The following is a 6763-nucleotide window of genomic DNA, read 5'->3' as shown; positions in this document are numbered from 1 at the left end:
CGAACTTACCGCATTAATTTTTTCACATTTCAAAGATGTTATATTATCGTTCTGTTATAGTTCAAATTTAGTGATCGAATGAAATCACTCGGATATCGTTATCGTGTTCGATTCTAATGTTATTTTAAAATATTTCAGAAAAATGAAGTATGTTATCGTCGTAAAATGTAAACTTCGATTCCACAATACACGAACGTACCGCGTTATTTTTTTCACATTTCAAAGATATTTTATTATCGTTCTGTTATAGTTCAAATTTAGTGATCGAATGAAATCACTCGGATATCGTTATCGTGTTCGATTCTAATGTTATTTTAAAATATTTCAGAAAAATAAAGTATGTTATCGTCGTAAAATATAAACTTCGATTCCACAATACACGAACGTACCGCGTTAATTTTTCGGGGGTGGGGGTGGGAGGTTAGGGGGTTGGGGGGGAGTTCTTTGTTTTATTCCTTGCGACGGGGAGGGGGTTGATATTATATATAAAACATTAAATATAAAAATATTCGAAAAAAATACATCCGCCGTTATGAAGCGCCGAATGTCATATTCATCGTCCGGCATATAAATAGAGTACGTTCGGTTCGAACGTCGAACGATATATATGAAAATATTATTTCGTGAGACGCGTCGCAACCGTTGAAGATAAGACTCTATCGAAAAGTTGTTTTCTTCTAGTATTGTATTATATTATAATGTATTGCTGCTGCCGCGGTCGTCGTCGTCGTAAGCTCGTCGCGGCGTTGTCGTTTTACAATAATAATATATTATACAAATAATGTGGAGAAATATACTTTTCGTTCTATAACTGTGCCGACCGACGGACGTACGTAAGTTGCTCTTTCTAAAGCGACTCCGGCGTCGTCATCGCTCCTCTCTCTACAAATTCATCGACATGATAACGTATGACGTTCTCGTGTAGATTTATTGTGGACCCCGATGTGTGGTGCGATGACGATGTCTTCGGAGATAAACGCGGCAGACGGAGTTTTTAAAAGATTCAGTACGTTCGTTTAATGCATATAGAAATGTATGCGAAACGGTCGTTCCTAAAACTCTTTATATTAACAAAAACTATCATGTACGAAAAATACATAACCCGAGTATCGGTACGAACACTCAAACACCGGGCGTCGATCCGAATGTTTCACGACACATATATCCGTTGAACAATAACATACGTGCACATCGTGTACGGAAGTGTTTCTAAAATGAACGATCTCGTTTCGAATATTCATATTCGTGACCGTCGAGTGTCATCTTAGAAGACGAATCGTCGTCGTCGTCGTCGTGCTCTTCTCGGGCTACTTCGATGTCGTCGGTTATTTATCATTATTTATTATGATAATGAATGAAAAAAGTCAACCGTAAGAGTCTATCGCGTCTAACGCGATCGAATCGATACGGTACGACGAACCTCGTTTCGAAGCGACGACGAACGAAGACAACGTCGTCGTCGTCGTCGTCGTTGCTAGAAACGAGAATCGAGTTAAATGAGAGAGAAACTTACGGCGAAGGTGTCGCGTTCGCGCAAGCACGCACGGACGTGTCGTCGTCGTCGTCGAGAATAATCTATGTTAGCTCCCTGGTTGATCCTGCCAGTAGTTATATGCTTGTCTCAAAGATTAAGCCATGCATGTCTCAGTGCAAGCCGTATTAAGGCGATACCGCGAATGGCTCAATATATCAGTTTTGGTTCCTTAGATCTTACTCAGTTACTTGGATAACTGTGGTAATTCTAGAGCTAATACATGCAATCAGAACTCTGACCAGTGATGGGATGAGTGCTTTTATTAGATCAAAACCAATCGACGGAGGGCGTCTCGTCCGAAGTCGTTAATTTTGATGAATCTGGATAACTTTTGCCGATCGCATGGTCCAGTACCGGCGACGCATCTTTCAAATGTCTGCCTTATCAACTTTCGATGGTAGTTTCTGCGACTACCATGGTTGTCACGGGTAACGGGGAATCAGGGTTCGATTCCGGAGAGGGAGCCTGAGAAACGGCTACCACATCCAAGGAAGGCAGCAGGCGCGCAAATTACCCACTCCCGGCACGGGGAGGTAGTGACGAAAAATAACGATACGGGACTCTTTCGAGGCCTCGTAATCGGAATGAGTACACTTTAAATATTTTAACGAGGAACAATTGGAGGGCAAGTCTGGTGCCAGCAGCCGCGGTAATTCCAGCTCCAATAGCGTATACTAAAATTGTTGCGGTTAAAAAGCTCGTAGTTGCATTTGTGCGCCGCGCTGTCGGTGCACCGCATCCGCGGTGATACTGACACGTTTGCGGAGCATATCGTCGGTGAGCCGGCGGTAAAACGCCGGTTCAATATCAAAATCCTATCGCGGTGCTCTTCGGTGAGTGTCGAGGTGGGCCGACAATTTTACTTTGAACAAATTAGAGTGCTCAAAGCGGGCTCAAAATGCCGCTTGAATATTTCGTGCATGGAATAATAGAATATGATCTCGGTTCTATTTTGTTGGTTTTCAGAACTCCGAGGTAATGATTAATAGGGATAACTGGGGGCATTCGTATTGCGACGTTAGAGGTGAAATTCTTGGATCGTCGCAAGACGAACATCAGCGAAAGCATTTGCCAAAGGTGTTTTCATCAATCAAGAACGAAAGTTAGAGGTTCGAAGGCGATTAGATACCGCCCTAGTTCTAACCGTAAATATGTCATCTAGCGATCCGCCGACGTTACTACAATGGCTCGGCGGGCAGCTTCCGGGAAACCAAAGATTTTGGACTCCGGGGGGAGTATGGTTGCAAAGCTGAAACTTAAAGGAATTGACGGAAGGGCACCACCAGGAGTGGAGCCTGCGGCTTAATTTGACTCAACACGGGAAATCTCACCAGGCCCGGACACCGGAAGGATTGACAGATTAATAGCTCTTTCTTGATTCGGTGGGTGGTGGTGCATGGCCGTTCTTAGTTGGTGGAGCGATTTGTCTGGTTAATTCCGGTAACGAACGAGACTCTAGCCTGCTAAATAGGCGTCGTCATTTAGGTGTGCCCGATTTCGGTCGAGCAACTCACTGGCGGCGTATTAAAATTCTTCTTAGAGGGACCGGCGGCTTCGAGCCGCACGAGATTGAGCAATAACAGGTCTGTGATGCCCTTAGATGTCCTGGGCCGCACGCGCGCTACACTGAAGGAATCAGCATGTTCTCCCTGGCCTAGAGGCCCGGGCAACCCGTTGAAACTCCTTCGTGCTGGGGATTGGGGTTTGCAATTATCCCCCATAAACGAGGAATTCCTAGTAAGCGCGAGTCATAAGCTCGCGTTGATTACGTCCCTGCCCTTTGTACACACCGCCCGTCGCTACTACCGATTGAATGATTTAGTGAGGTCTTCGGACCGACACGCGGTGGCTTCACGGCCGTCGGCGTTGCTGGGAAGTTGACCAAACTTGATCATTTAGAGGAAGTAAAAGTCGTAACAAGGTTTCCGTAGGGGAACCTGCGGAAGGATCATTAACGTACGTTTATCTATCTCGAATTCTGTTTCGTCTCTGTGCGGATCGAGCTCTTCTCTGTATACGAGCGAGATAAACAGTGCAGCACGAAAGAGCAATGAGAGTGCCGATATACGACGATATAATAAAACAATAACAATAACAACAACCAAAAAGAATCATAATACGAAAAAATGCGAATTCGATCGGTGGATCGCATTATCGTTTCTCCGACGACGACGACGACTACGTCGTCTTCGTCTAGGCGTTCGTTGATATACGAGTCGTCATCGCCTTCGACGTTAGTATCATCACGTATGAAAATAACGATATTCGCAAAAAAATATATAAATAAAATACGTATCGCTGAAGCGTCGTCATCGAATCGATATACGTATATATATATAAAACGTAGTATTATAAAAAGAGATACGAATATAACGATCGTCGTAAGACGTATGTAATCGTGTACTTTCAATTCGAATGTGGACGTCGTATGTACGCGGCGAACGTAACTAGCGAGAACGCTAGCTAACGAACATCGAAGTTGCACGCGTGCAGTCTTCACTCGTCGTTACCGTAGTCGTCTTCGTTATGTTATACCTGTGTACGTAGACCGGCAAGAATCCGCGCCGCGAGTCACATGTATAATATATATACGACACTGTATACGTTTCGAGTTCAAGACTCTCGTCGCTCTTCGTTTTCGTTTTCGTCTTTCGTTCTTCGTCTACGTCTACGTCTACGTCTACGTTACGCGTCGTCGTCTCCGTTCGATTACGAGTCTCGTCATCGTTTACATCGATCGGTCGTTATGTGAGTGTCGATTTGAATTCGTTTTTGAATTTAATATGATATCGATCCGTGGTGACGTCGATGTGTTTTCGTGTTTTGTGTTTTATGCGTTATATCATATTTTCATAGAGGCCTCGTGCTTTCGATCGATACGTGCGATGATGCGTTTCACACGCTCTCCTAGACGATGATACGATGATCGACGATCAGTCAGTCAGTCGATCGGTCAGTCGGCGGGGATACGAGAAGCGTCCGCTGAAAGTTTCGTTTGTTTTTTTCGTAAAATGAAATAAAACAAAATGCGGTTCGGCGTTCGTATGTCGTTCGGATGCGAGACGACGATTCCGAATATAATAAAAACGGGGTCGTTCAACGCGTCCCTTCTGATGTTTCGACGTCGGTTTCTCGAGGAAAGCACGATGTTGTCGTCTTTCGATAGCGCATCGTCATCTTCAAATAACGTATATTTTTTTTTAATTTTTTTTTTTTAATATTTTTTTTTTTTTTAATTTTTATTTATATACTGAAAAGAAATAAAAAAAGAAAAAAAAAAAAAATTTAAACAAACTAATATCACGGGCGTGTATAGAATCGCTTCAGTGATCGTAGAAACTAATCATCATGAAAATAAACAATTACCCTGGACGGTGGATCACTTGGCTCGCGGGTCGATGAAGAACGCAGTTAACTGCGCGTCATAGTGTGAACTGCAGGACACATTTGAACATCGACATTTCGAACGCACATTGCGGTCCGTGGAGAAACATCCAGGACCACTCCTGTCTGAGGGCCGGCTGTATAAAAATATATACCACACTGTTCAATGTTTAATGTGTATATAGTTTTTCGTAATGTTAAACTTTTATACGTTATTCTCGAACACATGACGGTATCCGTTTTAGAGTTCGTTCGTATTCGTATTCGTATACGAACCGACTCTCTCTCGGTCCGTTCAAATATTTCAATACGACGTGTATGTATGTTTATGTACCATGCGTGTTCGTGTATATTACAAAATTTTTGTATTTATATACGGTTCGTGTGTACGTTTACGTCACGGAGTTTCGTTATGCGCGATGTGTGAGAGACCGAGAGCGTCGCTCGCTCTACCGATTCGTACGTCTACGTCGTCTACGTCGTCTACGTCGTCGTCGTCGTCGTCGTCGTCGTCTTCGTCGATCGGTCTAGTCGAGAGCGCGCCCCCATCTCCGACCTTTCGATCGTCGTTCTATCGTTCGATCAAAGAGGGTAATCGGATATATGAGGGCCGATCTCTTCTAGTCTAGTGAGAGAGCGAGAGTTCGTACGTTTCTCGTTATCGAACATCGATCGAACGTATATCGATAAAACAGCTCCGTTTTCGTTACGACGTATACACATAAAGCGCGCATTGCGTACGTGATGACATGTAAACGTCGTATTCGTTTTCGAGGCGTGTCGTGTCGTGTCGTGTCGCGTCGTGTCGTCTCTCGTGTCTGTGTTATCATTATATACACAGACGGCGGGGTGGCGAACGAACGAACGCGCGCACGTGCGTGCACGCGCGATAACGAATAGTAGGCGGACTCGACGTCCGAAGAGCGCGTCGACGCCGACGTCGGAACGGACGGATGATGATGAAGATCTCGTCTCGTCTCGTCTCGTCTCGACGAAAGCGGCGCCGTCGCGTTGACGGATATCGCGTCTGCCTCGTTTTTTTTTTATCGTTGGCCTCAGATCAGGGAGGATCACCCGCCGAATTTAAGCATATTAGTAAGCGGAGGAAAAGAAACTAACCAGGATTTCCTTAGTAGCGGCGAGCGAACAGGAAATAGCCCAGCACTGAATCCCGCGGTTGTAACGATCGCGGGAGATGTGGTGTTCGGGAGGTATCGCTTTCTCGTCGTCGCCACTCCTGTCCAAGTTCGTCTTGAACGGGGCCGTTTTCCCGTAGAGGGTGCCAGGCCCGTAGCGACGGAGCGAGACGGCGAGAGGTACGCTCCTCAGAGTCGGGTTGCTTGAGAGTGCAGCCCTAAGTGGGTGGTAAACTCCATCTAAGGCTAAATATTACCGCGAGACCGATAGCGAACAAGTACCGTGAGGGAAAGTTGAAAAGAACTTTGAAGAGAGAGTTCAAGAGTACGTGAAACCGTTCAGGGGTAAACCTGCGAAACTCGAATGAACGAACGGAGAGATTCATCGTCATTCGACGGCGTACGGGCGCGCGCCTCGATGTCGCGCATACGTGTCCCCTAGCGGGTTCGTCGTGTGTGACACGGGTCGCGTCCGTCGACGTTCGTCGACGGCGTGCACTTCTCTCTCAGTAATACATCGCGACCCGTTCGATGTCGGTCTAAGCGCCGTTCGGGAGTCCAGTCGTGTTCGTGTTCGCGCACGCACTATTGGACCGTGACGGTGGCCGACCGGCCGTCGGACGGTAGTACAAAATCGTACATATAATACGAATCGCGCACGCGTCTCACGCGCGTCCGGCCCGACGCAAGCGAACGTCGTCCGTCGATT

At 45.8% G+C, this 6763-nt stretch overlaps 3 non-coding genes across 3 annotated transcripts in view; all 3 read left to right on the top strand.

Annotated features, from left to right (window-relative positions):
• Positions 1 to 1585: 1585 nt before the first annotated feature.
• Positions 1586 to 3488, top strand: LOC126778652 (small subunit ribosomal RNA). The gene has a single exon (XR_007670199.1). It is a non-coding gene; the product is annotated as a small subunit ribosomal RNA (ribosomal RNA).
• A 1409-nt stretch (positions 3489 to 4897) lies between these two features.
• On the top strand, positions 4898 to 5054 carry LOC126778653 (5.8S ribosomal RNA). The gene has a single exon (XR_007670200.1). It is a non-coding gene; the product is annotated as a 5.8S ribosomal RNA (ribosomal RNA).
• A 914-nt stretch (positions 5055 to 5968) lies between these two features.
• The window catches only part of LOC126778670 (large subunit ribosomal RNA), a 3979-nt gene continuing 3184 nt past the window's right edge, over positions 5969 to 6763 (top strand). Inside the window, exon 1 of the ribosomal RNA XR_007670216.1 lies at positions 5969 to 6763. This exon is cut by the window's right edge and continues 3184 nt beyond it. This is a non-coding gene — a ribosomal RNA (large subunit ribosomal RNA).

This window comes from Nymphalis io, chromosome 26 (genome assembly GCF_905147045.1).
Source record: "Nymphalis io chromosome 26, ilAglIoxx1.1, whole genome shotgun sequence".
Taxonomy (NCBI): domain Eukaryota; kingdom Metazoa; phylum Arthropoda; class Insecta; order Lepidoptera; family Nymphalidae; genus Nymphalis; species Nymphalis io.
Note: the sequence above shows the minus strand (reverse complement) of the source record. Positions and strands in the feature narration are given on the sequence as shown.